Source organism: Ambystoma mexicanum, chromosome 1q (genome assembly GCF_040938575.1).
Source record: "Ambystoma mexicanum isolate Mex_15411 chromosome 1q, UKY_AmexF1_1, whole genome shotgun sequence".
NCBI lineage: Eukaryota > Metazoa > Chordata > Amphibia > Caudata > Ambystomatidae > Ambystoma > Ambystoma mexicanum.
Genome location: NC_090922.1, coordinates 253,201,181 through 253,227,284, shown reverse-complemented (window position 1 = coordinate 253,227,284; position 26,104 = coordinate 253,201,181). Strand labels below are relative to the sequence as shown.

Here is a 26,104-nt window from a genome sequence, read left to right as displayed (position 1 = left end):
GGGGAAATGTACTCAGTCCTTGGAATTTATAGTGTTGCACACTTCTTCCTTGGCTGGTGTCTAGATTTGGCGTCGATTCACCTGGACTCTTCTTCCAGGTACTCCCACCTGGTATGCTTAAGTATTCTGACTGGCTCAGGCATTACAAAGGTACAAACGATAAAACACATCAAGTTTAGGCTCACTCTCCTCATGGCAATAAGTAGAAACTAAGGCCTTTCCACCACTCCACACAGCTTTTCAGAATCAGATTTTTAAAGATTGTCACTCAGAATTCCTAACCACCCCTCCCCCACCCCAAGAGTCTTCTATGTAACAGGGTTTGCTATACACATGAGGTAAAGGATGGACAGGGAGCCTGGGAAGCCACAATTCATCTCTTCCGAGGCTTGCATCACGGTGCAGGCGATGGTCCCTTGCCCCCATGGTCACCCCGGTTCCATGCCTTGCCCTTAAGCATGCGATTTCATAACAATGCCTAAAATTAACAAACTTTCCAGGAACTTATTTAAGGCCTTATTGAAAGGTATTGATTTCAATAGCATTACCATTTTAACAGTCAACCACGCATAGAAGGTTAGTGTTTCAGAATATAAATATTTTTTCCAACAAGACATGACAAAATATAAGTGCATGGGGTTTTGGAGCACTGTAAGGTTATTGGACCAATATTTCATTATTCTACTGGCAGCCAGTGTCCGGTACTGCCAGCAACTCATCTCTCACCATTTAGGGATTTAGCAATCGAGCAGCACAAAATGTGAAAACCCCAAAATGCCACCATACATTTTCCCTTACAAACTGCATGAATACATTTTGAGGTCGACATTGCACCTACCCAAATGGTCTTGTGGATGTCAATGGTGTTCTGACCAGACTTCTGTTCTTAATAGAAAAATCAGTCAAGTCTTGCGAAGTAGCCGTTTCCTCATAAAGCAAGCGCATTGTGGTGTGGACGTTTAGAGATAAGACAAAGACAGAACAGTGGGTTCAACATCTGTTTAAGGAAGCATAGAGCGCCCACTATTATCTAGCAGACTGCAGAGCATCTAAACAGACGGGGTGACTTATAGAAACAATTGTATGTGTTAAGGCTTCTTAAACTGGGGGACGCTAGGTGGCGCTTCACCAAGATGGATGCACCATCTTGAGCTCTGTGTGATGGGGTGGTGCCGGGTCGGCCATTGGTGTTCTGATTGGATTATACTCCCCACGTATCTCAGACTTTGAACCAGAGTGTGGACAGCATCGCTGTGTGAAGTTTGATGGTGGTTTGCCGCCTGTGAACGACGATTGGTGACCTGGTAATTTTGAGTTCTGGGCCCACGAATTTGCCGAGATAGCCTCAGAGCAGGATGCTGCTGCTGTGGATGCTGGATCCTGCAGAGAGATTTGCAGTGAGTAGGCGTTGGGTGCTTTGTTGTGGTGCCCTGGGGTCATCTGTGTGAGACGAAGGCTCGGGGCCTGGAACGAGGAGTGCTGCGGGAGTGAACGAGTGTGGCTTGCAGCTCATCCACGGAGAGCCGGAGTCCGGTGGCGAGGACCACCGGGGATGCTCCCTGTGGAAATCGTTAGAGGAGCTGTGGGTGATTGGCAGCAAGGACACCGCTGTGTGCCCAGGATAGCCTGGTGCTGCCTGAGTCCAAAACACGGGAGGTGCACAGTATCCTGCATGCTCAAAATATAGCGGATCAATTACAGGCATTAAATAGAAAGTGTGAAGGTTTGAATTTGGTGCGCCGAGAATGAACGGGGCAAGGGCAGCTGATAGATATCCTAGTCTGAAGTTGAGAGTTCCAGTGAGTGGAGACCTACTGTTGCCATTTGGTGAAGTCACAGCTGCGTTGCTCTGGAGACAGTAGGAGCTGGCACAGACTTGCAGTGACTCGTTGTGCATTCCTCCTGTGGAGCAGCTTAAGTGGACAGTTGTGGACATTGGGTGGCTGGACCGATTGGATGGTGGTATAGTGCCAATGGTGAAGGGGGCCAAAAAAAAGGTGAAGCTCTCTTTTTATAAATATGGAGGCGCCAAGTAAAGCCAGACTCAGGACTTTGAGTGCCCCCACCCTCCAGGATGAACATAGGGAAGAGGTGGCAGGTTTGGTCATGTCGGGTCTGAGTAGTGCTGCTCCGCAGGCTCATGTTGACATGACTGTCCTCCTAGAACAGATGTAGTCAGGGTTTGAATCAGTGACTGGGAAGCTAGATAAGCTGCTCTTCAAGGTGGCTCGGATGCAGCAGAGCATTGAGAAGGAGAGTGAGAGGATCTCGGATGCTGTAAATAGGATTGGGACACTGGAGGACAGAAGCTCAGAGATGTGCCAGGCCATTCGTTCCTTGCAAAAAGAGGTAGCTGGAGTGAAGGCCGAACATGATGATCTAGAGGCCGAATCCCATCACAACAATGTTTAAATATTGGGGATCCTGGAATCCGTCAAGCCGTAAAACATGGAGGAGTTTGTCAAAACCCTTATTAAGGAGGTCCTGGTTGACCCGCCCCTTTCTGGACAATTCCTGGTCGAAAAGGCATAAGTGTCTTCGCAGGTTCCAAAGCCCACAAGTATGTGACAAATTGGTAAAATCCTTGTAAAATCCTTGTGTTTAAGTTGATCAGAAGCGGCCCGGCCCCCTTCATTTGCACAGTATGGATGGGTGGACTGTAGGATCTGGCATCCTTGGGATATTTCTCAGTTGGTTTGCGGCGGGTGTGGGTTATTGAATGGGGATTTCACTGTGAGTTTGGCGATGGCAGTGGGTGGGTGGGTTGGAGGGCGTTCGGTTGGGAGGTTAATTGTTAAAATCGGTTCACATATGGTGAGGTGTGTGAACAGTGTGTCGAGTAGTGCAGAATATGTTTGGGAGACAATCTTTCTGATTTTGACATGGCGGGATACAAGAAAGAAGTAAAGAGGATGACTACTTGCACAATTATTAGCTGGAATGTACAAGGTCTAAATAACCCTGCTAAGATGTGCAGAGTAGTTAGATACTGTGAGTGACATAGGGCAAATGTACTTATTCTCCAGAAAACACACCTTGTTGGGGCAGCAAATGAAGCATTGACAAGATCTTGGGGGGCTGTGCGGGCTTATACCAAAACTCATGGTGGCAACAGTAAAGACAGACACAAGTGATCATAGTTCAAGGGTGTTTATTGAACGTTGTAATGGGTGAAGTAAACGCCTAATCTAAACCTAAATCTAAAATGGGAGCAAGCTACGACCATCAAATAATAAGGCAGTCTTAGTGGCATCTTGTCAGATAAAAAGGGCCTATACTAAAAAAAATATTGCAAATCCTTACTACTAAATTACAAAAAGAGTGTGGGATAATGTTCACCAGAATAGAAAGAAGTGTTCAACAATAAGTCAGGATGGTAAAGCTGGGTCTCCCTTCCCCACGTTTTAAGCACGCGACAAGGCGGGTCTTCTGAGCACAGCACACTCCTGGGCCTTGACAGCACGAGGTTCACAGTTCCAATTCAATGATATCAGAAACCTTCAGAGGCCAAGTCACGTTCCTGCAAAAGTCTCTTGCCTTAGAAGGCCTGCTGTTTCACAATGACAAACAAACAAAAGTTCTCTCAGTGATCTTGCACCTTGGGTGATAATTCTTTGCCCCCAGGATCTCCCTCCGTAGGGCTCAGATCTTCCTCACAGTTTGGGCCTCCCTCTGTCGGTTCACTAGGGACTTTCTTTAACATGGTTCATGTATATTATTTTTATTAATTCTTTTTTTTAGTTTAATAATTTTTATTAATTTTAAATAAGAACATAATGATGAACAACAAATTGGTGAACTAAGAAAAGTACATCAAATATTCAAAGAACATGTCAGAACAGAGTAAAACAGAGAGTCAATAAGCATTATTTAAATCTAAGTCAATATTCATATTAGAATTGTGTAAATGGGACACAAATACAGGGGAAAATCAAAGACAAAAAGGACATGACAGGACACATGAGGGAAGGAGAGAAAATAACGATATAATATCAATATGTAATTTAAATTAAGATATTGATGAAATAAATTCAATTTGTTGTTGAACTTGTGCATAACATCAAAAGAAGAGGCATAGCATTTTTCCATCCGGTGGATGATGCAAATGGAGTTCCACCAAACATTATACGATAAATTAGCTGTATTTTTCCAGTTAAAAGAAATATTCTTAAAAGCAATACTAATGAACAAATTAAATAGCGGGGGACATTCAATGCAACTGATGTCAGGATTAACAATAGTTCCAATCATTAGGTTGGCAAGTGTTAAGGGTCCTGAAAAATGAGAAATAGTTTGTAATTGAGACCAAATCAAAGTCCAAAAGGCATGTACATATTTACAATGAAAAATTAAATGTATGAAAGCAGCATTGGGTTGTGAACAAGACCAGCACCTATCAGTTGCATTGTCGACCACTTTGTCAATGCGGGTTGGAGTGAGGAAAGCACGATGAAAGATAAAAAAACGGGTTTGGGTAACATTGGCAGCAACAGAAATTGAGTGACATGAATTCTAAATTTTGTTCCAATGCTCAGGAGTAGGTTGTAGGCCCCAATGAGTTTCCCCTTGCCTTATGTTATTAGGATTAAGTGGGGTAGCAGAAGGATGATCTCTCAGGAAAGCATAGAATTTGGAGACATTAGTAACTGGATTGCTAATCAAAAAATTAAGATATGGGGTGTGAACTTTCTGATAAACAGTGGATTTTTTGCTATCAGCTTCCTCCGACTCACCGGCTGTGCTGAACCCTTTGGCGTCTCTGTTCTTTGGAGTCAAAGATAGTACCACGGTAGCCAGCTTGCCTCTCTGCCTGCATTATCAATGCAGACGCACCCGTGTACCATTGACATCTGCTGTTCCGCATGCCAGCTATAACTCCTGGTTTTATGATTTCCCTTTCGGAGGCTTTATGGGTCTGAGTTGAAAAGGGCAAGGGCAATTTCCCCTTCATCGACCTTCAAGGTCCCACCGCCTTTCTCCTCCATTTGAACTGCCAGTTTGGTGTAGCTGTCTCCTCCTGCGTTCAGCCTTGCTTTAAGTGTGCTTTGATGCTCTGCCTTTTATTCCTGTGGGAAAGGTAAAGGGCTGTCAGGTGTGCGTGGTTATTGTCAATTGCTTGACTCTCCCTGACCCATGTATTGGGACATGTCAGGTAAACGGCTCTGGTGTTAGTCCGTTGTTTGCTACTGTGTAAGAAAGTGTTTGTGCGGGAAAACGCGGGGGTGGGTAGAGCTTCTAAATATCCTACAGGGTAGGATGGGGAAAAGGTGTTACACGAAAGGGGATACCGCGTCTCAACCCTCAGTGTCCCACTTCCACTCCCCGAAGAACCCTCGCCCAGGTGGTGCTCCCCCACTGGCCCACCCCCAGGAACTGGATCCAATAGTGATGGCCGTGTCCTGGCCACCTGGACAGCAGATCTCTGGGGACCAGCGGGTGAGACACCATCAGGTTTCTCACACATCTTATTCCAGATTCTCTAGAGGGGTGTTCATTCTTTTTCATAGATCCCTTGGATTGAGGATGTTGAAGCAGGAGAGTGATGGTACAGGGCGTTATGTTATTGTCTCTGGGGTATTGGGGCACAGAAGTCTGACCTTTGATTAATATTTATGGCCCAAATGTGGATGATCCGGAGTTCTCCCAGATCAATATTGATACGTTTCACCAGTACTTCCATACTTAGTTGATACTGGCTGGAGACTTGAACACAATTCTGGACCCGGTGTTGGCTAAAGCTGGCCATTGTGTGGGGCCAACACTCTCTGGCTGCTCGCCAAATAATGAATGGTATGTCTGAATTGGGCCTGCATGACGTTTGGTGTACGTTACATCCAGAAACACTAGATTACACTTTTGACGGCTCTGTGCACGATGTGAGATTGCGTATGGACTATATTCTGGCCAAATCCTTGTTAATACACACGACAATGGATTGTTATCTGTTGCCAAGGACCCTTTCAGGTCATTCCCTGCTGGTATGGCAGTGGTCTTTGTGAAGCAAGACTTTGCAGTGACCACTCTGGCATTTTAAGGCACAAGCATTGTATGACGTTGCGTTCAAGGGGGCAGTTTTGGACATGATGAATGAGTTCTTTAAGATGAATTTAGAATCTGTCTCGTCTGTATATACTGTTTGGGATACTTTCAAGGTCTATCTACAAGGCTGGTGAATGGCCCTTGAAAATGGCATGTGAAAGGCAATCAGGGACAGGCTGGATGTGCTTGAAAGGGAGTTGAAAGATTTGTAAGCGAGTACAGATTGTGTGAGTCAGGTGAGTCAGGAGGAGGTTGGGAACTCATTTAAGGTAGAGGCGGATAAGGAATGTGGTACTTGGTGTTTCCCAGAAGGGCTCGACGATGTGGGCAGGGGGGGTGGTCTGGGTGTCATTTAGCAACTCTATTTAAGAGGTGAACGGAACTCGATTGACATTGCTGTCTTTAAAGATGATAAGGGGCAATTCGTATTTGACCCAGAGCTTATCCTGGGGGTATTTGGCAAGTTTTACAAATCTTTATATGGGGAAAGGGGCGAGAAGGACCATGCAACCCTCCATGCTTTTCTCAAGTAAATTACAATTGATGATATGGCCGCTGTGAAGGACTCGCCCTCTTCTAAGGTTCCTGGTTCAGATGGGATTACAGACTCATTTTATAAGGAATTCGGCCAGAATGTGGCAAACTATTCGCTGAAAGTGTGGCAGGAGTCAATGGCGATGAGTAGGCCTCCCTCAACTATGAGAGAAGGTATGACAACGTTAATCTTAAACAAGGACACTTCGGAATGTGCATCGTACAGGCCAATGTCATTAATACATTTGGATACCAAGATTTTTTCTATAATTCTTTCGGATAGGCTTCTTACCATTTTGTCATCTCTGGTTCATCTGAACCAGTCTTGCTTTATTCCAGGGTGTTATACTGCGCTTAATTTATGATGATCTTTTGCAATCCTGGCACAAATAGATGCGAGGCAGTGGGGGCTCTAATAGATATAGAGAAGGCCTTTGATTCGTGGGACTATTTGTATGTGGTATTGGAAATAGTGGGCCATCCACAATACTTTTTTACAGTGTTTATGGTTACTGTATACGGATGCCACAGCTTGGATTGGATTGTTGGTCCGATCAGCAGCATTTAACCTGGGGTGGGGAATGAGGCAGGGGTGCCCTTAGTCACTACTTCCTTTTGCGCTTGCAATGGAACCACTGGTGGCTTGACTGAGGCTACTATATTGACAGAGGGGTATTGCGTTGGGAGGGAACACGTGAGCTGATCTCATTGTATGCTGACGATATTTTTTACGTCAAGGACCCGGCGATCAATTTACCTTACCTTATGAAAGAGATTGAACATTTTGGAAAAGTCTCCAGGTTCAGAATCAATCTGAAGAAATCTGTACTATTTCTGTTGATATAGAGTACCTGCAGACCCAATGGTCTGGAAGAATATAGATGGGAGCAGTCGACAGTTCGATATTTGGGGGTGATGGTAAGTAGGGATCATTTGTCATTACTGAAAAATTACCATAAAGCATACTTGGACATCCTGGCCTGGAAAATTAATCAATGGGTAACCCTCCTGCTTATGTTATTAGATCAGATTGCTGTAATGAAGACAGTTACTTTGCCCAAATTCCTGTATTTTTTCTGAATGTCCCAGTTTGGCCTGGAACCTTCTTTAAGACGGTCAGATCTTTGTTGATAAAACTCACCTGGCATCCGAAACAACCCAAGATTAAGTGTGAAGCTTTGATTTTTCTCAGGTATCGCTTGCATCGTATTGGAGACTGGGCTCTCCTTTATACACTCATGTACCAGGGGCATTGGTGAGGATGACGGTGGATGACAGTTGCCAGTTTGATCCAGTAGCATGTACTGTTGGGGCTTGAGGGCGGCCGATGAAAAGGTTGCAGGTCTAGTTTCCATATACGCCTGAGTTGCGGGTTTGCAATAATCAAGATGTGGGCCTTCCTGCGACGCAACTATTAAGTCCTCCTTGTCTGGAAAAGGTATGAATTACATGTATGGCTTTTACCTGGAGGGAGAGTTTGTAACCAGGGAACTGGTCCAAGAAAAGATGGGCAATGACTTCAGGCTCGCCTTCCACCAGTACTTCGGTATGGGGGCTGCATTTAGGTGGTGGACTCTGAATTTCCCATTGGAACCTGTTACTACCTCACTTCTGAAATATGTAGTGAACTCAGCTGAGGCAAGGTGCATAGTGTCCAGTTTATATCATCAAGTGCAAGAGGCAACCCCAAGGGAGGATCTTCATTGCAGAAAGAAATGGGCAGATGAAGTGGGTCCGGAGTTGGATGATCAGATGTGGGCGTATATGTGTAGGTATACCCACAAAGTTGCCTTGAATTCTAGATTTAAATGTATCCAGTATAAAGTATTGCATTGTGGTCTCGCCAGAGCAGGTTTGATGAGTCTGTGGATGGTACATGTCCCAGATGCAAAGAGCAGGAGGCAGGATTTTTACATATGATGTGGTTGTGTCCCAGGCTCTCAGAGTTTTAGAATAAAGTGCTAGACATAACAGGACAGATGTTACAAGCTGTAATCCCTAGAGAGATAGTGTGCTGCAAGTTTGGATGATTTCCAGGCCGGGGTAAGAGCGCCAGGAAGCTCCTTTCTATTAGCTTATTGTGGGTTAAAAGGTTCATTTTAATGTCCTGCAACAGTTGAGCACCGCCTGTAGTGAATAAGTGGCTGTCGGATTTGACTTGGTGTAATGTAATACAGAAACCTAATGCTGCTGACTGGCCCTATTGATATATGGGAGCCATTTGGAGACTTACTGAGACGTAGATTGCCACTGGGAGGAGGATGCGGTGGGTATTTGTATTTATTTTATTTGTAAAGCGCAAGCCGAGCCCTGAGGCAACTGGGCGCTAGAACTTACATATTACACAGGCAAAGATATGCAGAAAATTAGGAAGTAAAACACTAACACATACATAGAAGTAACAATGCAGTATGCTAACCTTCGGAGATTAACAATACAAGAATTATTCAATACAGTTATATACAGATAAACAGGCAGTGGCAACTGACTAATATGGAAAGTTGTGTTATTTTATGTTGCCGATGGGTTGTGGTCCTGCTCAGAAAACCAGGCTTTGACCTTGCTACTGAATAGTGTAAAGGAGGGTTCCTCTCTTATGGAGATGGGTAAATTATTCAATTTCTTAGCGGCGAGGACAGGGAAAATAGCTCTGCCTGCACATTGTTGGTTGAATCGTGGGATGACAACACAGTGCGGTTGTGATATTCTGGTGGGTCGCGTCGATGTGTGGCGTGAGAAGGTGTCAGATAGATGGGTATAAATTGATCGATGAGGAGGAAGACGATATGTGATCTTCAGTTGTTTGTCAAGGGGACAGGTAACTAGTTACCTATGAGATGGCAACTGCTTATGCAATGATTAATGGTGGGGAGCTGAGAATGTGGAGATCCAGGAAACTTTGGTATCATTGTAAACTCTTCAATATCAACTTGGAATATCTCAATCTGAATGTATGTATATGGTCTTTGAAATCACATTTTGATGATTGTATTATCGTTACCGTCTGATGTGGACCGGATTAAATAAAGGTTTTAAAAAAAGGCTTATTACACTAAATTCCTCAGCTAGTTGTAAAGTGATTGTCACCTTTCAGTGCCCCATGGACGTATATATATGTTCAAATAATGTGTATTGTATTACCCCTAACAAAACACTTTCAAATCTTGCAGCAAGTTCAATAACTATGCCAAAAATAACAGTGGCTTCTTCATATGCAGGACACGAATCCATGATAAAATAAGTAGCAAGTCCAGTAGTGGAGCCAGAGTCTTGGAATCATGCATATGGCAAGGTTGATGTCAAATTAGGTGGAATGATAGAGACGAGTCTTGGGGTTATGCAAGGCAGGCGTAACTGGGTGAACTGTGCAAGTGTGGGTTACACCACTACTAGACGACGTATGTGATCAAATGTCTTGTACAAGAACAGAGATTTCCTGCATGTAGGTGGAAGTCGCTCCGCTTTTATCTCAAACTATACTGCAATCTTGGATATTTCCGAATTGGCCACACCCATCACACAGATGGCTCTAATCTTACATATGGTACCTGCTGTCTTTAACAATGGAAAACTACTTACAGGCCAAGCCTCTGGGATCCCCATGGTAGAACTCAAAGATTCTTTAGCACAGGAACTGATGGAAGGCTCTGGAACCTCCTCCCCATCCGACTTGTTGCATTGCTCCTGCAGTTCAGGAAAGAGCTCAAGTATGTTTCCTCTTTAAGGAATAGCTCCTGCAGAACACCCAGGACCACACACCCTCCACTCCCCAACCTACCCGAGACTCTGTGATCTGCTCCTCACTGTTTCTTCCCCTGGTTACATGTAGATCCCTTGCTCCCAATTGCCCGCCCTCCCCTGTTGTTAGCTCCCCACTGCCTTTTTCTCTACTTCCCTCACTGTGTTCATCGCCTTATGATTGTAAAACGCTGTGTTGCTTCCCGAAGCTTAGTCAGTGCTCAATATTTGCCATAATAATAATAATGGAATAAAGGGCTTGGATTGAAACTCAACAGCTCAGAGCACAATATAAATCACTGTCTACATTGCCAAATGAACCTCGTGCAGTCAACACCATGCTGAAATATTTAACGAAGTTTCCTAGTCGGTATCACCGTAATCAATTCTTGCGGCTAAGGTTAAACTTATATCCCACCAAAGAGATAATGTATGTTTGGAAACAAGAGGAGTGTTCAGATAACCAATGTCACTTCTGTAAACAACCAGACACTATAAAATCGATCAAACATCTGCTAACACCTTTCCAGGCTGTAACATCAGAGAGGACACGCTATCGGAAAGCATATGTCAGCGATGTGAACACCCTGTCATTGGATGAATGGTGGAGCCTATTTTTGTTAGGTGAGAACACGGTTTATGTCTGTGCGGGGATAGATGTCCTTGACAAGATACTAGAGACTGACAAAGTGATATAAAGACCCAAATGCCCCACGATGTAGGGATGACACTTTAGATCAATGATTGAATGTAAAGATGATGATGACAAGAGTGTAATCACAATGAGTGACCAACAGTAATTGATTATTTCGAAGGGATTGGTTCCTCCAACGTATTCCACATCTATGACAGGTAATCACCACAGCTGTGCTGCTTCGGAACATTTTTGGCTCCTGCGTCGATGACGTCTGTTAGGCAGAAACCTGTGCAGTTCCCTCTGGGACCACTGCAAAAGATTTAGGACTACAGGTGTTTGGCAGTAAACCCACTTGGTAGCAGTCTGTACCACACAGATTCACTTGGCAGCTGTGGCTGAGCAGTCAGACTTCCCTCAAGAAGAGTTAGGCAGTATACAGAGTATTCACAATAGGTCAAGAGACCACAATAGAACAAGTAAACACTGACCAGGGCTTGGTGTAAAAGAGATATAATTATTTATTTAAAACCACATCTAGAAAACACACAGGCACTAATAGTAAGCAATCCAAAAACACGGTCACTAAAAGATATACACTTCCTTAAAAGAATATTAGACAAGTCTTAAGTAAAGCCCCCACTTATTTTCAGACAGGTGTGAGCGCTTAACGTAGATGGCACTCTAATAATTCGTTTTTAAAAAGGGAGAGAAAAGCAGAGAATAAATTGAAACAGATCCCAACACTTTTTCACGAACACAACAAGAGAGGAAGGCAAAGTAGCACTGTGAGTTTTTGAGTCAGTAGGCCGGATCCGCTTTAAGAGGATCGAAACGAAATGTGTCCAAGTGTTACACCCCGCCGTGCACATCACTCCAGAAGACGGGCTTGTTCTTTAAAAGGTACGCACAAACATGTTTTCCTTCCTTATGGTATGCGGCGCTTCATTCCCCCATTCCTTTCACAATGGAGATTGCGGCAGGGGTTGAACAAACTACGAGTACCATGATCCTCCACTGCACTATCATGTGCCCTGCGCCTCCAATCACCATGCTCTGACGTTTTGCTTTCTCTTTCGGATAAATGCAGTCTTTTCATTCAGCTCGCTGCTTCTGATTGAAGTTGCTGACGCCTTTGAAGTTTCGTCTTCGTCCTTTCTTGAATATCTGGAATTCTTGACCTTTGCCTGCCTAACGGACCGTCTTGTCTGCTGCTTTGTACTTTACTGCCAGGTTGGTGTACCAGGACCTATTTCTTGTTTTCACGGACTGCCTTGCCAAATCGATTTTGTACTTCTGCTGCCCGCACGTTAACAGGACCCTTTCAAGTCTTGCTCCTAGCCCCGAACTGCACTTCTAACAGGATTACCGTCTGGGATTCATTGACATTTCTATCAAGTCTGATATCGGACATTGGGAATTGTGTTTACCTTTCTTCAACAAGTGCACAGGGGGACGCTGCGCAGAGTGTGCACCAACCCGGAACTAGTGCGCTCCTCGAGCCGTTCGGGTTAGAACCCTCACTAACATTCCCATTTATTATTTTACACTGCCGTTTGTTTCACCTTGGATTGATCCCAACACTACTAGTGGTAAGGAGTGTTTCTTTCCTATTCCAACCTATTGTCATAGTTCCTTGAATAGTCTTGACAGGGATATTATCTTGAGGTAGAAATAATCCATCCCCGGTCTGCAATTATAGAACTCATCTCTTCTTCTTTATTTTTACAGCTGGTAAACCGTGGTGGTGTGTTCTCCCCGCTCTTTTGGGTGATCGGGCTCTTGTACTGTTTTAATCAGTAGGGGGTCATATCATTTTAAAGATCTATTCCCTCACAGAGAGGAGGCTCGGTTGGAGGCCCCATCCGGGCTCTTCAATCAAACCCTGCGAATCCCGGTCCTGGTCACCTCCTTATCCTCATCCTGGTTGGTGAGTAACAGAATCAGAAGCCTTATTAATATGGAAGGAGAGGACCCCTTAGCCGCCATGGTACGTCTGGTGGCAGAATTCCGGGCTGAGATTTCAGTAGCTCATGATGCTCTGAGTCACAGGATTGATAATCTACAAAGATTTCCGCAGCCGCAGTCTTTGGGGATAGACGTCTCAAACGCTTCTGCATCGACTTCAGGGGTCTCTACTCCCTCAACATCGGGGTTTGCTGCGGCCCCAGTACTGGTGGCTTCCCAATTCCCGTTAGCTCCTCCTGAGAGATTTCTTGGAGACCCAAAAAATTATAGGACCTTTATTAATCAGTGCAAGCTGCACTTTCTTTGTCGCCCTACGGCCTTTCTTAATTCAACGACAAAAGCTGCCTTTATCCTTTCCAATTTTGGTGGAACCGCTGCAGCCTGGGCTAACCCTCTACTCGAGTGAAACAGCTACCTGCTATATGACTGCGATGCCCTCATCGCAGCTATGAACCGGGTTTTTGACACTCGTTACAAATCCCAGGCTACGGACCTTGAGTTCCTGAACTTACGCCAAGGGACATCCTCTCTGTTTACCTATCTTACTAGGTTTAATCAACTGGCAGCCGAAACGGACTGGCCAGAAGAGAAAAAATCGGCAGTCTTTTACAAAGGGCTATCAGAGGAATTAAAAGATGTATTAGCAACCGTACCTACAGTTCCCACGGCTTTTGGTGAACTCCTGGATTTGGTTTTGCAGATCAACGCCCGAAGAGCAGAAAGAAAAGGGGAACGCAAACCAGCAGGTATGACCCCTCCACTGCTGGAATCCACCAGTTCTTCCTTGTCCGCCCCTGAACCCATGCAAGTGGGGGCTATACGGGGACCCCTTACTCCAGCCCAAAGGGAACACCGCAGATCTAACAATCTTTGTATGTATTGCGGTTCGGCGGACCATCTACTTAGGGACTGTCCAAAGAAACCTGTTGGGAAGGCGGGAAACACCAAAACCCGGCGCTAGTAAGAGTCCCTACGCCGGGGATACATTCTTTGGACTCACACGGGGTCACCTCTGCCCTTGTTAGTTTACCTGTGGTCTTTACAGCGACTCCTGACATCTCTTTTTCTTCTTTAGCCATTATTGACTCCGGCGCCACAGGAAACTACATGGACTATGACTATGCTAGTTCTCATAATGTGCCTATGGTATCTAAGGTACGTCCAGAAACCGTTCATGCAGTGGACGGTACCTCCTTGGTATCTGGGTTGGTCACCCAAAACACTTCTCTGGTTCGAATGCAAACCAAAGAAGGGCATACTGAGAACATAACATTCGACTTGATCAAGGCCCCCCAGTTCCGGGTCATTTTAGGGGTTCCCTGGCTTCAACAACATAACCCTGCCATTGACTGGGCTAAGGGGGTCGTTCAGTTTCCATCCCCGCTCTGCAATGAACAATGCTTTCTAAGCACTAATGTGTCACCCGATTCTTCCTGTCAGGCATTAGTCACCTCCACAGCCCTTATCGGGGCCGTTACCACTGCTCCCGATATAACTATTCCATTGGAATATCAGGCCTACCGTGATGTCTTTGACAAGGGTGGAGCCGACCACTTACCACCACATCGTCCATACGATTGTCCTATTGATTTAACACCTGGGGCCAAAATTTCAACTGGCAGAGTGTACTCCCTTACGTTACCAGAGGATAAGATATTAAAAGACTATATTGAGAAAGCCTTGAGCAACGGGTTCATCAGGCCGTCCAGGTCCCCTGCAGCCTCTCCGCTCTTCTTCGTTCCTAAGAAGGGGGGTGATCTTCGTCCTTGCATTGACTATAGGGCCTTAAATTCGGTCACAGTAAAAAACCAGTACCCTCTTCCGTTAATCTCTGTTCTTCTGGATCAATTAGGTATTTCTGTTATATTTACCAAACTGGATCTGAGGGGAGCGTACAATCTTGTACGTATACGCAAGGGGGACGAATTGAAGACGGCGTTCAAAACCCGGTACGGATTATTTGCGTACCTTGTCATGCCCTTTGGGCTATGCAATGCTCCGGCCACGTTTCAGGCCTTTATGAACAATATCTTGCGTGACTGTTTGGACCAGTTCGTAGTAGTCTACCTGGATGATATCCTTATATACTCTTCATCTAGGCAGGCACATACGGAACATGTGCTTTTTGTTCTGCAGAGACTGCGAGAGAACCATTTATTCATTAAAGCCGAGAAATGTGTCTTCAATACCACTGAGGTCGAATTCCTTGGTTATGATCTCACTAATCAGGGTATCAGAATGAGCCGTTCGAAAGTTAAGGCAGTCTTAGAATGGCCTATTCCCACCTCAGTCAAAACAATTCAGTCGTTCTTGGGCTTCTCAAATTTCTATAGACGTTTCATACACTCCTTCTCCTCCATCTCAGCTCCTTTGACAGCATTGACTAGTTCCAAGCAACCCTTCCATTGGACTCCTGAGGCACAAGAGGCCTTTGATGCTCTAAAAGAGGCCTTCTCCTCTGCCCCGGTACTACAGCACCCTAATCCACTGTTACCATACTTGGTGGAAGCGGATGCTTCGGGATCCGCTGTTGGGGCCGTCTTGTCTCAGCGTTGTCCTGATTCTGGTGAAATACACCCTATAGCTTATTTCTCTAGGAAACTCACTCCCTATGAAAAGAATTACCCCATTACGGAAAGGGAATTGCTGGCCATCAAGGAGGCTTTTTCAGAATGGAGACATCATTTGCTGGGTGCACAGCATCCTGTTACGGTTTTCTCAGATCATCGCAGTCTGTTGGCTTTCAAATCCATGAAATGTCTCACTGCTCGTCAGGCCCGCTGGCATCTCTTCTTTTCACAGTTCAACTTCACTATCACCTATCGTCCGGCACGTCTCAATACATGTGCTGACGCCTTGTCTCGCCTGCCTCAAGATCCTCAGAGTACCATTCTTGACCGACCTTTGGTTTTACCCTACAGGGTGGTCTGCGGATGCACCCCACATTCGTCTTTGCGTTCCATAGTTACGGAATGGGTTGCCACTCATGCAAAGGAATGCCTCGACCTCAATCTTGACATTGTTCAGGGGTTGCCTTACATCCAGGGTCGGCTATACTTACCTCCCGGAGAAGCACGTCTTCGTGCTTTTACCTGGTCACACGACTCGATTTCGGCAGCTCATCCCGGTCAACAGAAGACTTTGGAGGCTATTCGTCGTTGGGCTTGGTGGCCCTCGATGTCTAAAGATGTCATTGACTACTTTGCCTCCTATTCAGTCTGCTCCCAATGCAAAACTACTCGGTCCAAGCCCATGGGCCTCCTACAACCGCTCCCTGTGCCACATAAGCCGTGGTATATGGTATCCATGGACTTTGTTGTGGACTTACCTCCTGTGAACGGCTTTAACACCATCTGGGTTGTGGTTGAATATTTCACTAAAATGGCCTTATTTGTTCCCTGTATCGGTCTCCCGTCTGCCCCAGCATTGGCGTCCCTCTTTCTTAAGAACGTTTTTAGGTTCTTTGGCCTTCCCTCTATCATCGTTTCAGACCGTGGGTCCCAATTTACTTCACGCTTCTGGAGAGCCTTAACGGCGTCGCTCCAGATCGAGGACAGTTTCAGTTCGGCCTTTCATCCACAAACGGATGGCCAGACAGAGAGGGTTAATGCCACCATGGAACAGTATCTCAGGTGTCTCTGTCTTCAGTTCCAGTCGGATTGGATGGTGATGCTCCCACCGGCTGAATTCGCATACAATAATTCCTTACACTCCTCTTCTGGTGTTTCTCCCTTCTTTGCTTTATACGGGCAACACCCTCGTTTCTTGCCTCTGGATCCGGCTCTTCCAATTGATAACCCGGCAGCTCTGGATTGCGTCCGGAACATGCAGACGGTGCATGACTAAGTTCTTGGACACCTATTGAAGGCTCAGAGACGGGCCAAATTCTATGCCGATAAGCATCGGATCCCTGCACCCGATTATACGGTAGGCATGAAGGTATGGCTCTCCACGCGCAATCTGAACATACCTGGCAAACGTGCGCTCCTTCCGAAATTTGTGGGTCCATATTCGGTGACGGCCGTGATCAACCCGGCAGTGGTGCGTCTTTCTTTGCCTTCTTCGTGGAAAGTGCATCCCGTGTTTCATGTGAGTCTGCTGAAACCATGTATTGCCTCCACCAGACTGCCGGCTCGTCCTTCTCCAGTGCACGTGGATGGTGACCTGGAATATGAAGTGGCTGGCATACTGGATTATCGTCTGCGCAGGGGTCGTCCCTTCTACCTTGTTGATTGGAAGGGCTATGGTCCCGAGGACCGGTCTTGGGAGCCTTTGTGCAATATACATGCGCCTGCCCTTTTGCGCCGTTTCCATGCCCGTAGGGGGTTGGCACTGTTTTTGTGGGTGGATACTGTTACACCCCGCCGTGCACATCACTCCAGAAGACGGGCTTGTTCTTTAAAAGGTACGCACAAACATGTTTTCCTTCCTTATGGTATGCGGCGCTTCATTCCCCCATTCCTTTCACAATGGAGATTGCGGCAGGGGTTGAACAAACTACGAGTACCATGATCCTCCACTGCACTATCATGTGCCCTGTGCCTCCAATCACCATGCTCTGACGTTTTGCTTTCTCTTTCGGATAAATGCAGTCTTTTCATTCAGCTCGCTGCTTCTGATTGAAGTTGCTGATGCCTTTGAAGTTTCGTCTTCGTCCTTTCTTGAATATCTGGAATTCTTGACCTTTGCCTGCCTAACGGACCGTCTTGTCTGCTGCTTTGTACTTTACTGCCAGGTTGGTGTACCAGGACCTATTTCTTGTTTTCACGGACTGCCTTGCCAAATCGATTTTGTACTTCTGCTGCCCGCACGTTAACAGGACCCTTTCAAGTCTTGCTCCTAGCCCCGAACTGCACTTCTAACAGGATTACCGTCTGGGATTCATTGACATTTCTATCAAGTCTGATATCGGACATTGGGAATTGTGTTTACCTTTCTTCAACAAGTGCACAGGGGGACGCTGCGCAGAGTGTGCACCAACCCGGAACTAGTGCGCTCCTCGTGCCGTTCGGGTTAGAACCCTCACTAACATTCCCATTTATTATTTTACACTGCCGTTTGTTTCACCTTGGATTGATCCCAACACTACTAGTGGTAAGGAGTGTTTCTTTCCTATTCCAACCTATTGTCATAGTTCCTTGAATAGTCTTGACAGGGATATTATCTTGAGGTAGAAATAATCCATCCCCGGTCTGCAATTATAGAACTCATTTCTTCTTCTTTATTTTTACAGCTGGTAAACCGTGGCGGTGTGTTCTCCCCGCTCTTTTGGGTGATCGGGCTCTTGTACTGTTTTAATCAGTAGGGGGTCATATCATTTTAAAGATCTATTCCCTCACAGAGAGGAGGCTCGGTTGGAGGCCCCATCCGAGCTCTTCAATCAAACCCTGCGAATCCCGGTCCTGGTCACCTCTTTATCCTCATCCTGGTTGGTGAGTAACACCAAGGTCACACGGTTGCAGTGCACAAAAGTCTTGAAAAGGTTCAAAAAGAGTTGGACCAAAGAAAGAGACCAGTTAGGGGGTGAAGGCGGCCAGCCAAGTCCAGAAGGTTAAGGGGTTATTATTACCTTGTAGCAATCTTTAGAAAGGGAGGCCTTGCGGACACAGTACCTTAAAGTGGTGAGAACACTCCAGCGGGGGCAGTTGTTCCTGACAGCGGATGCAAGTCGGTGCTTCGTCCGGGGGAAGAGAGGATCTCGTCGGGGAGGAAGACAGGATTCTGTTGCACTGCCAGGCAAGAAACCAGCCGCGGAGTTTCTCAGGTACAAGGAGCGTTCCGTGGATTCGCGGTCCAGTGGTAAGTGGCTATCCGGTTGCCGGGGTGCTTGACATGGGCAATTCGACCACAAACCGGTCTGGGGTGCGAAGAGAAGAAGGTAAACTGGTTGTGCCCACCAATCAGGGGAAGAAGCCTCTCCAGCCGGGAGATCTTCTCTGTCGTCGGGAAGTGGTGAGTCGGTTCCGCAGGGCTCCACCAGTGGTGTCGTCGTAGTTGGTCGGCTCAGCTTCTCCCTCGTCGGATTCTCAGGTCCTGTGGCGACTTCTGAAGTTCCAGTCCCCAAAGCCCTGCTTTTTTGCAGCATACCCCCATTCACTCAGCCTAGCTGTCAATCAAACATGCTAAGTGGTGAGCCGGCCGGCTCACCACTTGGGCCAATCACACAAGAGTGCGACTTGAGTTACCAAGGTAACTCAGTCCAGGGTGCCTAAACCCCCTCCCACACCCCCTGTGGTACCCAGACAGAGTGGCACCACTTTTGGAGGCTTCTGTGGAGAAGCCCGCCAAAAAGTGGAACAAAGGGCTCGACTTGGGTTGGAGTCACAGAAGAGAACACAAACGCCATTTTAGAATCAAGTCCTGGCAATAAATACCAACCAGCGAATTAATATTAAATAAATAAACCGGCGGTATGTTTGAGGCTATGAGAATTAAATAATTAAAATTTGTAGCCTCTAAAAATGGAAAAATCCCATAGGGAAATATTCGCGGTCGAATATAAAAAGTAGTTTCCACTGCCACCAGCCAAAACTCGATCAGGGGGGATGGAGACGTGCCCCCTCGACTAACAGACCCCGGGGCAATCGAATTGCCCCGACCAGTACGTCCACAATATAGTTTGTACTGGTTTCTGTTAATAATTTGGGACTAGTAAAGCCAATGGTGACTTTACATGCCCTGGGAGACAGTAGTTAGTCCCAGGGTATGGAGTCTATGGTGGGATGTCACTATGACACCCCTGTGTTACTGCACGGAGGGTGCTGTGTAACACAAATCGTAAAAACACATGAGACCCTATGGAGTAAAGGACCCCATAGCCCATAAAACACATTAATGGTCAAAGGAACACCATGAATCATGTCCAAGAGTGGGAGAAAAGAGTCTCACTCTTGGCAGGAGAAAAAAAACAAACTCCAGGGGGGACTCACTAGGTTAGGAAATTCAGCCTAAAGAGAGAATTCTCCCTAACACTCGCCCCCCCAGACTAAGGGACAGGAGGATTTAATCCACTCCTGGATGAATCTCATACCTCTAGTCGATGACATACATCCTAGAGAGACCATCAGCATTTTGGTGGTGACACCCTGGCCTGTGTTCAATGGTGAAATCAAACCCTTGCAGGCAGATTGACCATCTCAATAGTTTTGGGTTTTCCCCTTTTGTTTGCATTAACCATCTCAAGGGTTGGTGGTCAGTCTGAATGACACAAGTAGAACCATACAAGTATGGCCTAAACTTCTTCAGAGCCCACGCAATAGCAAAACACTCTCGTTCAATGGTTGCCCACCTTGTTTCAGGATCCTTCAGTTTTCTACTGATGAGGCAAACGGGGTGCTCCCTACCTTTCCCATCCAGTTGACTGAGGACTGCACCTATTCCTACATTTGAAGCATCTGTTTGCACAATTAAAGTTTGGTGGTAGTCAGGAGCTCTGAGTACTGGGGCTTGGCAAAGAGCCTTTTTCAGGGTTTCAAAGGCCTGATTGCATTCCTCATTCCACCTAACCTTTTTAGGGAATTTAGGAGAGGAGATGACATTCAGTGGAGAAGCTATGGACCCATAGTTCTCAATGAAATTCCTGTAATACCCAGTGAGACCTAAGAAGGCTCTCACCTCGGTCTGAGCAGTAGGTGTTGTCCAATTTTGCACAGCTTCAATCTTACTGGGCAAAGGCCTTATTTCTCCACCTCCTACCTCATGTCCAAGGTAGACCACTTTACTCTGTCCAATCTGGCATTTACTTGCCTTTATGGTCAGATTGGCCTTTCCAAGAGCCTGCAAAACATATCTCAGGTGGTCCACATGTTCTTCCCAGGAATTGCTGAACACTGCTATGTCATCCAAGTATGCCATGCAGAAGTCCTCCATCCCATTCAGAACCTGGTTTACCATCCTTTGAAACGTAGCAGGTGCATTTTTTAATCCAAAAGGCATAACCTTAAACTGGTATAAGCCAACTGGGGTAGAAAATGCAGTTTTCTCCTTGGCATGGTCTGTCAGAGCTATTTGCCAATAGCCTGACATGAAGTCAAATGTGCAGAGGAACTTGGCTGCACCAAGTCTATCCACCAACTCATCTGTCCTTGGCAAAGGGTGGGCATCAGTCTTAGTGACTGCATTAAGAGCTCTGTAATCCACACAGAATCTAAGTTCTTTAGATCCTGCCTTTGGTACTAAAACAACAGGGCTAGACCATGGACTAGTAGAGGGCTTTATTACCCCAAGATCAAGCATCTTGTTGACCTCACCTTTGATGTGGGTTCTTACATTTTCTGACATTCGATATCCTCTGCTTTTGACTGGCAGACAGTCACCAGTGAGTATGTCATGCTGTCCCCAAGGGGTCAAGCCTGGTGAAAGTGAGAACAGAGAGGCAAACTGATTCAACATAGATTTGCACTCTTCCTGTTGCTCAGGTGTCAGATTTGAAGAGAGATTTACTCCTTCAATCTTTTTGTCTAAAGGTAAGCCTCTGAGGAGATCAGGAAGAGCTTCACTCTCTTCTTCTTCCTCTGATGGTGCAAGAAGCAAAGCTCCTACATCAGGTCTGGAGACATACGCTTTTAGTCTGTTGGTGTGGAAGACTGTGGGAGCCTCCTTGGGGTTGCCCAAGTCCACCAGATAGTTGACCTCTCCAGGTTTACCCACAACTTTGAAGGGCGCCATCCATTTGTCTTGCAAGGCCCTCTGCCTTGTTGGAATCATAACGAGAACTAGCTGGTCTTGAGTAAACTCAACCATGTGAGCCTTTTGATCATGCCAGTGCTTGACCAATGCTTGTCCAGCTTTCAAGTTATCACCTGCTTCTTCCATCATTTGTGACATTCTCCTACGGAGACCTATCACATAGTCAGTCACTCTGACTGGCTTGGGGGAAGGAGCACTCTCCAACCCCTCCTTGATCAGGGCCAACGTACCCCTGACCGGATGGCCATAAAGAAGTTCAAAGGGAGAATAACCTACTCCCTCCTAGGTGACTTCTCTATAAGCAAAGAGAAGGCATGGCAGTAGAAGGTCCCACTTTCTTTTAAGGGGGTCCTCTAAAGCACCTATCATGCTCTTCATGGTTCTGTTGAACCTTTCAACCAGTCCATTTGTCTGAGGGTGGTATGCGGTTGAGAACTTGTAAGTAACTCCGCAGGTTTTCCACATGGCTTTCATGTAGTGGGACATAAAATTTGACCCCCTGTCAGAGATTACTTCCTTAGGAAACCCAACCCTGGTATAAATACCAAGGAGGGTCTTAGCCACAGCCGGAGCTGTAACAGTCCTCATAGGAATTGCCTCAGGGTACCTAGTAGCATGGTCTACTACAACAAGTAAAAACCTGTTGCCTGAGGAGGTTGGAGGATCAAGGGGACCAACAATGTCAATCCCTACTCTCTCAAATGGGACTTCCACAACTGGGAGAGGCACTAAAGGTGCCACATTCTTGGAGCCAACCTTACCAGAAGTCTGGCAGGTGTGGCAGCTCCTGCAGTATTTATCTACTTCAGCCCCCATCTTTGGCCAATAGAAGTAGAGTGAGAGCCTTTCCTTAGTCTACTTGAAACTCAAGTGACCAGCCAAAGGAATCTCATGGGCTAACTGCAAGAACTGTGGTCTGTTCTCTTGTGGTACTACAAGTCGTTTGTTGTCCCCAGGTGCAGACTCGGTTGCTTCACTGTAGAAGAGGCCATCTTCCCAGTGTAACCTATATTTCCCAGGCTCTTGCCCTTCAGCCTGAGCATCTGCCTGGCGGCGAAGACCTTCCAGAGTTGGACATTTTCTCTGTCCCTTACTGAAGTCTGCCCTGTTGGGTCCACATTCTGCCAGTAAAGACTGCAGCTCAGGATGGTCAACAGGATCCAGATCTCCAATGAGTTCCTGGCCTTCCACTAGCTCTTCTTCAGAGTCTAGTTCAACCACACAGGGTTGTACCTCCCTCTTAGCCTCAGCTGGAGGGGGAGTTACTGGTGTACCTTTGGACAACCTGGGGATAGTCCTTGTTGGCTGCACCGGAGTGCTGGCTGTGAGGTTCTTCTTAGAAGTTTTAGGTTTCCCTTTTTCTTCTAGTTTCTTAGAGACAGCAGCTGACATTTCCAGTGGAGCAGGAGTGATCTCTTACTTCATCATCTCCTTGGGAGTACCTCTCATGGTTCTCTCCCTTGCATGTCTGGTGAGCTCCTGTAACCTTTTACTAGGAGGTCTGGGGGTATGTGACAATACCCCAAGAGTTTTCAAGTCATTACCCAGCAGAACCCTTCCTGGCACCTCACTTTGTATGCTGACAGGTATCTTCACAGTCATGTCATTACATTGGAGGAGAACTGGTAATTGGGAAGCATCTGCACAGGCCCTCCAGCTAACTTGGTGAGGCGTTTGGGTGCCTTAGCAACATCCTCAGCGTGAAAAAACTATTTGTCCATCACAGTTATGCTGGCCCCAGTGTCCCTAATGGTAGGAGTCTCCTGACCATTCACCTGGACACTGTCCTTATAATACTCTTTAGTATTATCTGGGATAGAATTATAGACATATAAGTTCTGTTGTTCCCACAAACCCAGAGATACTAAAGAAACACTGGCTGAGACTCCAATGGGTTCATCAGCCAGTAATAGAAAGTTTACACTTGCCATTTGTACTTCCTCCTGTGGAGCGAAGGCTAAGGAGACAAGCTGGAGCCCTGAAGGTTTACCCTTACATCTGGGATCTCCTTTCACATGGTCAGTAGAGCCACAAACAAAGCATTTACCAAATGCTTTCTGGGATGGTGGCTTGTTCCGACCTTCTTCTGGTTTGGCACCAGGAGGTGCACTAGCCTGATTTGGTTTCCCTGGTGGCTTATCCTTTTGGTTCTGTTTGGGGCCCTCTTTGGAATTTGAATTATTAGAATTCTCTTTGGAGTCCTTCTTTGGCTATTTTCCCTCATCCTTTTTCTGAGTAGCCCCAGAATCCTTGTGAGTGGCCCTGTTGGCAACCCACAAGTCAGCAGCCCTAGCTAACTTCCTGGAATCTAATTCCTTTGAATCAGCCAAGTGCTGTCTGAGCTCAGGAGAGCAGGCATCATAAATTGACTCCAACATTACAAGATTATTCATTCCTTCATAAGTGTTAACTCTGTAACCCTTAATCTATCCCTCTACGTTTTTCAAACTTTCACTCACCCAGGTAGCCCAAGGCGTACCATCATGCCTTTTGAGGGTCCTAAACCTCTTAAGGTACTGGGAAGGGGTCTTCCCAAATCTAGCTATGAAAGCTAGTTTCACACATTCATAATCCTTCTTATCCACCTCCCCCAACTCCATTACCACATCAGTTGCAACAGGGGGAAGCCTAGAGAACAACCAGGGAAGTAACTCATTCCCTGTGATGTCCTGGAGCCCATGATTATACTCAAACATGTTTAACCAATCCAACACATCCAACCTAGGTTCATACATACCCACTAATTCCTTAGGCATCCGGGGTCTTTTGGGACTGGAACTCCTAGAAGAACCAGAGGAGAGAGAAGCATTTTCCACAGACAACATTTTCATTTCTAGTTCATGATTAAGCTCTATTTCTCTGAGTCTTAACTCAGCTTGCTTCTGCTCAGCCTGGGCATTCATTCTTCTGAACTCTAGCTCTTGGTTTCTTTCAGATTGAGAAATAAAACGTTTGTACTCTAATTCAAGCTTCATTTTTTCAAGTTCAAAATAAGCAGGGTTACATGTGGGACCTGGTATAGGCCCAGTAGGTACAGTAGGTAAGGCAGACAGAGGCTCAGAGTGGCTAACTTCATTAGGTTCACTTTCCTCTTCTGACTCATTATCAAGACTTTGATTCAGATCAATACCATCACTTTTTTCTACATTTGCTGGGGGGGTAGATTCCTCTGTACCACCCAGACTTTGGTTTTCTAACAATCTTTCTATAAGTTCCATTTTCTTGCCCTTCTCAGAGAGATTCGTATGTCTACACAATACTTTTAAGCAATCAGCAGTTTTGGCAGACAATGATTCTAGGGTATAACTCTCCGTAGCAGACATAGTTAGAAATCAGCTTCTTAGTGCTAAGCTCTGTGGTTAGTTGTCCTAAAGTGTTCAACAAGCACTCTAAAGTGTATACTCAATACAAATCCCACCGCTGTACACCAGTGTTAGGCAGAAACCTGTGCAGTTCCCTCTGGGACCACTGCAAAAGATTTAGGACTACAGGTGTTTGGCAGTAAACCAACTTGGTAGCAGTCTGTACCACACAGATTCACTTGGTAGCTGTGGCTGAGCAGTCAGACTTCCCTCAAGAAGAGTTAGGCAGTATACAGAGTATTCACAATAGGTCACGAGACCACAATAGAACAAGTAAACACTGACCAGGGATTGGTGTAAAAGAGATATAATTATTTATTTAAAACCACATCTAGAAAAACACACAGGCACTAATAGTAAGCAATCCAAAAACACGGTCACTAAAAGATATACACTCCCTTAAAAGAATATTAGACAAAACTTAAGTAAAGCCCCCACTTATTTTCAGACAGCGGTGAGCGCTTAACGTAGATGGCACTCTAATAATTTTTTTTAAAAAAGGGAGAGAAAAGCAGAGAATAAATTGAACCAGATCCCAACACTTTTTCACGAACACAACAAGAGAGGAAGGCAAAGTAACACCGTGAGTTTTTGAGTCAGTGGGCTGGATCTGCTTTAAGAGGATCGAAACGAAATGTGTCCAAGGTCACACGGTTGCAGTGCACAAAAGTATTGAAAAGGTTCAAAAAGAGTTGGACCAAAGAAAGAGACCAGTTAGGGGGTCAAGGCGGCCAGCCCAGTCCAGAAGGTTAAGGGGTTATTATTACCTTGTAGAAATCTTTAGAAAGGGAGGCCTTGCGGACACGGTACCTTAAAGAGGTGAGAACACTCCAGCGGGGGCAGTTGTTTCTGGCAGCAGATGCAAGTCAGTGCTTCGTCCGGGGGAAGAGAGCATCTCGTCGGGGAGGAAGACAGGAGTCCGTTGCACTGCCAGGGAAGAAACGAGCCGCGGAGTTTCTCAGGTACAAGGAGCGTTCCGTGGATTCGCGGTCCAGTGTTAAGTGGCTATCCGGTTGCTGGGGTGCTTGACACGGGCAATTCGACCACAAACCGGTCTGGGGTGCGAAGAAAAGAAGGTAAACTGGTTGTGCTCACCAGTCAGGGGAAGAAGCCTCTCCAGCCGGGAGATCTTCTCTGTCGC

At 46.0% G+C, this 26,104-nt stretch overlaps 1 protein-coding gene across 4 annotated transcripts in view; it reads left to right on the top strand.

Moving 5' to 3' along the window:
- LOC138527188 (zinc finger protein 567-like) overlaps positions 1–26,104 on the top strand; it is a 285,058-nt gene that overhangs the window by 218,919 nt on the left and 40,035 nt on the right. The window lies entirely within an intron of this gene.